Source organism: Odocoileus virginianus, chromosome 22, assembly GCF_023699985.2.
Source record: "Odocoileus virginianus isolate 20LAN1187 ecotype Illinois chromosome 22, Ovbor_1.2, whole genome shotgun sequence".
NCBI classification, from domain to species: Eukaryota; Metazoa; Chordata; class Mammalia; order Artiodactyla; family Cervidae; genus Odocoileus; species Odocoileus virginianus.
This window is the reverse complement of record NC_069695.1, coordinates 14,321,994-14,329,838: the sequence shown is the minus strand read 5'-3', so window position 1 is coordinate 14,329,838 and position 7,845 is coordinate 14,321,994. Positions and strand designations below refer to the sequence as shown.

At 45.9% G+C, this 7,845-nt stretch overlaps 1 pseudogene; it reads right to left on the bottom strand.

Annotated features, from left to right (window-relative positions):
* Positions 1-658: 658 nt before the first annotated feature.
* LOC139030433 (endogenous retrovirus group PABLB member 1 Env polyprotein-like) lies at positions 659-2,362 on the bottom strand (annotated as a pseudogene).
* Between the last annotated feature and the right edge of the window lie 5,483 nt (positions 2,363-7,845).

Genomic DNA, 7,845 nt, shown 5'->3' with positions numbered 1-7,845 from the left:
ACAGATTTGGGGAGATGGAAAGATGAAAGACAATTCAATATTCAAAGTCATTTCACAGATGGAATTGTCAACTTAAAAAATACTCACAACCTAAAAGTTGAGAGTTATGTTTTATTTTGTGGGAATTTTTAGGACTTCCAGCCTGGGAGACAGCATTTTAAGTAACCCTGAGCAGGTGAGGGGAGGAGACAGGTTACAAAGAAGTTTTGCAACAAAGAACAAGTAGTCTGAACATCAAAAGATGACTGTTAATTAAAGACAACCAGAAGTCAGAAAGAACGAAACAATGAGGAACTGTTATAGACATGCTTTCCGGGAAACAAACTCACTCAGAAGGACAAAGCAGATAGTGGAGTGCAGTTTATTACACCAGCGGGCCCAAGGCAGAGTCTCCTCTTAGCAAAGGGCCCCGACCAGCATTTGTGAAAATCTTTTATACCCCATGTGTACTGTCCAAACCCACCAGCCCAAAACCCTTGAGGCTTACAAAGGAAGGGTAAATACAATCACAATAACCCCATCATTCACATGTTATGTGTTCAAACAGTTAATAATCAATAAGCCCGCGGTTACATTCCAACCAGTTAATAACTGGTAAGCCTGTGGTTACATTCCGATAGATACTGTCAAGAGGCAGAGGTGATTAGTGTCTGTTTTCTCTTAGGATCTTCAAGATTCCCCTGCCCAGAGGGGGTCTTATCCTTCCATTGTCATTCCCACAGGCGCTAAGCACAGAGTTCAGAGTCCATTGGAGAGGTGGCCACGCACGACCAGCATGGACACGCCTGAGATGGAGTCCAGGCCCTATGAATTCCTTCTTCATTCCCCTCTCTTGATGCTCTTAGTTTCCATAACGAGCATCATTTATTGAGATATATTGTACCTTAGCCCTCCTGCCACCCACATGAGAGAATGCTATCAACCTCTGGGTCACAAAATTCACAAGGCATTGTGGGAAGCAGGGCCCGCAAAGCAGTATGATCAAGGTTACTATAGCAACAGTTACAGTGGTTTCCTACCATCTCCCTTCACCCAGGAGAGGACTGAAGTCCAAAAGGGAATATTTTCATTAGACATGGCTTTCACTTGATTTTGCATATCCTCCAAGGCAGTAGATATATTTTCAGACAGGTCAGGGATGTACACATAACATTTGACTTTAATTATGGCACAAGTCCCTCCTTGGGCTGCTGTGAGTATGTCTAATGCCATCCTATTTTGAATTACTGCCTTCCTCATCTGATCTGTTCTTCGTTCAAAGCATGAATGGCTTTAGTACTGTCTAAGAGGGCCTGTTTAGTGAAATTAGTTAAGGCCTCTACCTTAACCATGATATCCGCTGTCCCTACAGAGGGTACCAACAAGGCAGCAAGATAGTCATACCATTAGAACACGGATGTGTCCATCTTGCACGCAGATAAGGCAGGTTTACTGGAGGCTGGTGTAGGCTAGGCTTAATACTGCCATGGGCGAAAGCAAATCCTATTGTGCAAAGCCCCACCCAGCCAACTGGTAACCATGGCCGTAAATTAAGCCCACAGAACCACTGGGTCCCATTAGGGGCTACCCAGCGGATTCCAGGATTATATTTCCAGTTGGAACCGGGCCACTGAGCAGACTGATTGGGGTGATAGGTAACTTCCAAGATTTGTTTACATTGTTCAGGGGACAAATAACAATTCTTTTGGGTCTAGGGGACGGTCTCCAAATCCAACTTTCTGTTCGGTTTTTGTTCCCAGCAAATAGTAGCAGGGCAATCAACTGTCTTTTTTTAGGAGTCATCCAGAAATATTCATCCCAGACCTGGTAGTATTGCTCAAGGTACCGGGAGGCCTGTCCGCCTTTTGTAAGGGAGGCTTTTTCCTCTTTAATTTTCATATATGAGGTATAAGCCTTTGTTATCTCCGTAAGGCTGGTGTTCATGTTAAATGTAACCCTATGTCCCTGGCCCATTGATGGCTTCTTCTTACACCAGGAGAGCAAAGAAAGGTTATGGTTGGTGAGAGAGAGGAAAGTTCCTTTCTGTTGTTTCAAGAAGGAGCACAGTGGTATAAAGTTCCCATAACGGAGTGGCGATACCCACCAGGGGAGTCCGTCCATTGCTGACAGGGGCGTAGCCCCACATACCCAACAGTTGGAGGAGTTGTGGAATTTCGCCCACAAGATGAAGACGTTGTCCTGTGCAGGAACAGTGGTCAGGTCCAGAATTGCATTGGTGAGGCCGAGCAGCAGGAGTCGTTTACCCAGCTCCATCCTGTGGAGGGCTCGTCCGGGACCTCGTTTTCTTCTTCCTCCTCAGAATGATCTTGGTTTCCCGTGGGTCGGTGGGGTCCTTCTGGGTGGTCCACTCAGCGTCCTCCGGGTCAGCGTGGTATGCCTTCTTCACTCTGCTGTGATGGATCAAGGGACAATACCTGCAACTTTAACTGCAGTAGGGGTAGTTAGAATAACATAAGTGCCCTTTCACCAAAGGGCTAGCAAATCATGTTTCCAATCTTTGACCCATACTTGGTCACCAAGTGTAAACTCATGAATCTGTTCCCCAAGGGGAAACGGCACCCTTTCTTGTACAAACTTAGTTACCCGATTTATTACCTTACCCAGTTCCATCTGCTGTGAAATCCTATCCCCCCTTACCTGAGGCAAATTTGTTGACACCTGTTTTATTATGGGAGGAGGTCTCCCATACACAATTTCTTATGGAGAATAGCCTTGGGACTGTGGGGTCATCCTAAGTCTGAAAACACAGATGGGTTAAACATCCCATGTCCCAGGTCATCTCCAGAAAAGCCAACTCATACTCACTTCTGTATCCCCCTCCTTCTAGCCTAACAATTCCGAGGGGGTCAAGAATTTCACAGCAAAAAAATAAAAATAAAAAAAAATAATTTCACAGCAGACAGGACACCTCCTGGGGGAGGGCAGAATACGAGCATACAAGGACCAGTTTCCTATCCTAAAAATCCCCTGGCGATCGCTTGGTAATAATTTTCCCCGAGACGGCGTGGACATCCCTCCTAAATGACCTTCACAAATTTCCTTCCTAAACCCTAGCACGCTCATCGACCTGTGTACCAAGCAATCGCCGCCTGCCTATTCCAGGCTCCTGTGTGTCCCCGCTCCTTCTAGTCCTTCCCAGGGGGTGATCAGGCCCCCTCTTCCACCCTGCTGGGTGTGTTCCTCCTCACCTGAGCGCTCAGTTCCCCTGCTGCCGTCCACTACCTGCTGACGTGAAAGGTCCGGGCGTTGAGAAGCAGAATCCTTCCAGAGGGGAGAGACGCCTTCCCCCCTCTAGGAGATTCAAGCTACAAAGCCTCGGGGTGGCCTCAAATGAGACCTGTCTCCTCAAAGTGAGGAGTTTCCCGGCCAATGCACCAAATGTTATAGCCATGCTTTCCGGGAAACAAACTCAGAAGGACAATGCAGATAGTGGAGTGCAGTTTATTACACCGGCGGGCCCAAGGCAGAGTCTCCTCTTAACCAAGGACCCCGACCAGCATTTGTGAAAATCTTTTATACCCCATGTGTACGTGTCCAAACCCACCAGCCCAAATCCCTTGAGGCTTACAAAGGAAGGGTAAATACAATCATAATAACCCCGTCATTCACGTGTTATGTGTTCAAACAGTTAATAATCAATAAGCCTGCGGTTACATTCCAACCAGTTAATAACTGGTAAGCCTGTGGTTACATTCCGATAGATACTGTCCAGAGGCAGGGGTGATTAGTGTCTGTTTTCTCTTAGGATCTTCAAGATTCCCCTGCCCAGAGGGGGTCTTATCCTTCCATTGTCATTCCCACAGGCGCTAAGCACAGAGTTCAGAGTCCATTGGAGAGGCGGCCTAGCACGATCAGCACGGACAGGCCTGAGATGGAGTCCAGGCCCTATGAATTCCTTCTTCAGAACTAAAGTCAAAACGCAGAACAGAGGGAGAGGCTATGGGGAATGAAATCGAGACTGTTGATTCATAGAAGTCTGTCAGTTCCTTCTTCCAACTGCCAAGCTCTGGGCACAGCTGGTGCCGCTTCAGGGAAACTTGAGACCCTCAGGACCAAGGGTCCTGGCAGCTGCTAGAGTCTTGCCCCAGTATTCCCTGATCAGAGCTGGCTAGCCAGGAGCAGAAAGGTTACTCGCTCTGCTCACCGCATGATAGGCCAATAAATCCAGGAGACGAGGGATCGAGGCAAGGAAGAGACTTTATTCAAGGAGCCAGCTGACTGAGTAGATGGCAGGCTAGCACCTCAAAAATGACATCTTGTCAGGGTCTGGATGCCAGGTTCTTTTGTAGAGTCAGGGAGAAAGAAGCGATGAGGAAATAAAGTCAAAAGCCCAAATAGAGAGGGAGAGGCAGTGAGGAAGTAAAGTGAAGGGTCTTCAGTCTTTCAAAACATCTCCAGAGGAATGGCCAGCCTCTGGAAGGGGTGTGTTAGACTTTTCTGTTCACAGCTGGGCAGGTTCGGATTATCTTTCTATCAGCTGAACAAGGCACTTTAGTTTACAGTCAGGCAGAGTGGCAGGGTCCTGTGAGGCAGGTTATTATGTATGATTTTTAAGAACAAATCCCCTCACAGCTCAGTCGGTAATGAATCTGCCTGCAATGCAGGAGACCCGGCTCCGATTCCTGGGTTGGGAAGATTCCATGGAGAAGTAAATGGCAACCTACTCCAGTATTCTTGCCTGGAGAATCCCATAGACAGAGAAGCCTGGCAGGCTACAGTCCATGGGGTCGGACACGACTTAGCGACTAAAGAGAGAGAGAGATAATAAAAAAAGCAATGAAAAGCAAGTCAAAGAAATAGTTCCAACATGGAGTCGTAATTGGCAACCTGCCTGCAACACCTCCACAGTGCTTTTTTTTTTAATTTATTTATTTTAATTGGAGGCTAATTACTTTACAATATTGTAGTGGTTTTTGCCATACATTGACATGAATCAGCCATGGGTGTGCATGTGTCCCCATCCTGAACCCCACCCCCCTCCTCCCTCCCCATCCCACCCCTCAGGGTTGTCCCAGTGTACCGGCTTTGAGTGCCCTGTGTCATGCATCGAACTTGGACTGGTGATCTCTTTCACATATGGTAATATACGTGTTTCAATGCTATTCTCTCAAATCATCCCACCCTTGCCTTCTCCCACAGAATCCAAAAGTCTGCTTATATCTGTGCCTCTTTTGCTGTCTTGCAAAAAAAATATATACCATCTTCCTAAATTCCATAAGAAAATCTGTTTTAGCCTGTCTTTCATAACAGATGATTTCCTCAAAAATCTAGTGATGCTTGTGAAATAGGAACCCAAGTTCTTGTTTGCAGAGCCAAAGAATGAACTTCAAAAACAGGAAAACACTCATAGCAGCAAGTGAATAGGATTTATTAAAGAGAAAGAAAGTACAAACTCTCAACATAGGCACTGAGAAGGGGTAAAGAGTCCCACCAAAAGGCAGGAATTACAGCAGTTTTATATCTTTACCAGTATTAATCTGTACACTTTTGGTTGGCTCCTGTCCTTAAAATACATCATTTTTAACCAATCAGTTTAAAGGTCAAGATGCTTAACTTAACATCTTTATGGCTTTTCTTGATCTTCGGATTAAGTCACCACCCTTTTTTATGCCCCCTGGCCATTTTACAAAGGAGCAGATGTATGGGCTAAAGATTAAGGATCACCAGTTGTTTCTCGCACAGGCATATGGAACAGAAGTTAATTACTGCCCATCCCTGGATCTGAGTGCTGATAATTTATCAGACCAAGGACACATTCCAGGAATTCAGGACAAAGGGTAGAGCTTTAGGCTGATGAAGATGTTTATTGAAAACAAGACCAGATCTCAGAGTCTTGTGCTGACTGCCTAGCAATTTCTACCTCAATCAAGTGTCTGCTAGATTAAAAGGGAATTTAAAACTTCACTGTGTGGGTAGGACTTGTTGACTGTGTTCTTCACTATAGGATAATATGGGTGGACTTTCGCACTGCCACTGTCTTTATCTAGTTCCTATTGAATTGGGGATACTCTTCAGAAAAATATCTTGTGGTTTCTTTCTTGGGTCATAGGCCTGGCTCCCAGTTTTATTAATTCAATGCTTCTCAACTTTTAAAAAGTCACAATATACAATTTTTCCTACCATAAACTGGTGAAAAGTCAACGAAGCTGCTGTGCCCAGAGTGACTGCTCTGGGGACTCTAGGTGTTCAGATGCCCTGTGGCCATCTCACGTGCGTGTGAGTGAATTAAGAATTATTTCTTCCTATTCTTAAAGAAATGTGTTTTTCCCCCTGACTCCATTTGAAGCCAAGGCCCAGGCAGTTGCATAACTGTCCTTGCTCATCCAGGAGTATGTTTTTCTTGTATAGAAGTGAAGTTGCTCAGTCGTGTCTGACTCTTTGCGACCCCATGGACTGTAGCCTACCAGGTTCCTCTGTCCATGGAATTTTCCAGGCAAGAATACTGGAGTGGGTTGCCATTTCCTTCTCCAGGAGATCTTCCCAACCCAGGGATTGAACCCTGGTCTCCTGCATTGTAGGCAGACGCTTTACTGTCTGAACCACCAGGGAAGTAGGTATATCTAACATGACCCCCACTCTGCTTTTTCCCCAGGCTTTCATCCTCCTCTTCCCCGCTCCTCATCCATGTGCCCCAGGGATTGGCAGACATGTGGTAAACCCCAGCTCCAGTGCTTTCTCAAATCTCTTATTTGCATTTTCTAATCCTCTTTCAAGGAACCTTGTATTCTAACAAGTGAGAAAACTGGCATGCAAGAAGAGATGGGTAGAAGGATATGCTGAGTGGAAGAAATGGCTCTAAATTGCTCAGAAAGTTGAGGTGTGGATGGCTGCCTCTCAGGAGGTGGGTTTGCCTATGGAATTGTCTGGGCAATTCGCAGCTTGAGGGAGGTTTTCCTTTATCTGAGCTGAAGTCTACTTCTCCTGATCCCAGCTCTGCCCTCAGCGCCATGTTGAATAAATCCAGCCTTGCACATTTTGAAGACATTTGTAGTTTAGCTGGTAGCAGTTTGCTTTGGGCTGCTTCTCATTCTTTTCTCTATTTGGGAGAATTCCTCAGTTTGTGGGACTTAGTGGGAAGTTAGGAGTTAGGAAAAGTTTCTTTCTTTTCTATCATGGCATCTGAAACATGCACCCTAGAGCCTATACTCCACAACAAGAGAAGCCGCCACAATGAGAAGCCCGCACACTGCAGCTAGAGGGTAGTAACTCCACTCTCCACGACTAAAGAAACGCTGTGCACAGCAATGAAGACTCAGCACAGCCAAAACTAAGCAAATAAATATTTTTTTAAAGAGCTAGCAATGAGACCTACATCCAAGAGTCACCACAAGAGAAAACAAAAAAGGTTAGAACCAACTCGGTCCAGGATGGCACATGAGCTGATTTCACTAGACCCTGAGCCTCAGTATATGTTCATTGTAATACACCAGCAGAGTAAATGACACATCCATAGGCACCATGACAGCTCCAAGGCTGACCACAAAAAGTCAGAAAGTGGATGGGGAGCCCAATTCCTGGAAATCCCTGCGCCTTCTCCAAAATAGTTGGAATAATCCTCCCACTCATTAGCCTATGAGGTTATCCACCCCCATAAAAACCAACAACCCCCTACCCTGGGGCCTCTTGCCTTCTGAGATGGCCCACACTCTGTCTATGGAATGTGTATCTCCCTGAATAAACCTTTCACTTTACTATGGCCCTCTCTTGAATTCAAGTCAAAAAGTCACACTTGGCAGCCGTCCCAGGGTCTCATCTGAGACCTGGGATGTGACCGTCCTCTTGTTGCTTGCCAAAAACTTGGCTTTCTCTGCCCACCGAAGCTTAATAAAAAGTACGGAGCCAGAA